Genomic DNA, 950 nt, shown 5'->3' with positions numbered 1-950 from the left:
GTGTGTGTGTGTGTGTTTGTGTGTGTGTGTGTGTGTGTGTGCCATAGAACAAGAATAAACCCTTAGAAGACACTCAAACCTTGTTATGTAGGAGTGGCTGTGTGGTAAGTAGCTTGCTTACCAACCACATGGTTCTGGGTTCAGTCCCACTGCGTGGCACCTTGGGTAAGTGTCTTCTACTATAGCCTCAGACCAACCAAAGCCTTGTGAGTGGATTTGGTAGACAGAAACTGAAAGAAGCCTGTCATGTAAACTTTTTCCTACTGGCAACGTTTTCTGCAATTTTACATTGACTAAGTCAACCTTCAGATTGACCCACAATATAGCCTCTTTGAAATTCGGACAGTTCCAAGGTTTCTTTTGTACATGGCAGGATTAAACAGTCACATGTAGAACCTGAAACATGAAAATATCAATTATTCGAAACCATGAAGCTTTACAAGTTAAAATAAACATAAAACGATAGGATGCTCTCTATCTTATGACTATACTCCTTTGTGACCTTCACCCAATATCGACAAGTCTATACCCACCAAACATCCCTGTACACTCACCCTGCCAACCACCTCATCTTCTATACCCACCACCCCACTGGTTTCTTCCTCTGTATCTTACACCCACTTACAATATCTTTTGTTTCAAATATCTCGGATTTCACAATCTTTTCAGCACCGAAATGCCATTTATATTAGCCACCAATTCCCCAATCACCAATCAATTTTGATCTATATTGATCAATGACTACCAATCTAGAAGATGACCAACACTTCAGCATATATTTCAACCAAAACAATCCTTCTTTGTACATCATTGCTAGAGTTGTTGTTGTTGTTGTTGTTGTTGTTGTTGTTATTGTTAATGCTCTTGTTGTTGTTACGGATCTTCACTGTCTTTGGTGCCTAACTGACAATCTGGGTAAGCTTGGGTTTTCAGAAAAAGAAGTCAACCAG

Source organism: Octopus bimaculoides, chromosome 18 (assembly GCF_001194135.2).
Source record: "Octopus bimaculoides isolate UCB-OBI-ISO-001 chromosome 18, ASM119413v2, whole genome shotgun sequence".
In the NCBI taxonomy this organism is placed as follows: domain Eukaryota; kingdom Metazoa; phylum Mollusca; class Cephalopoda; order Octopoda; family Octopodidae; genus Octopus; species Octopus bimaculoides.
This window is presented reverse-complemented; position numbering follows the sequence as displayed.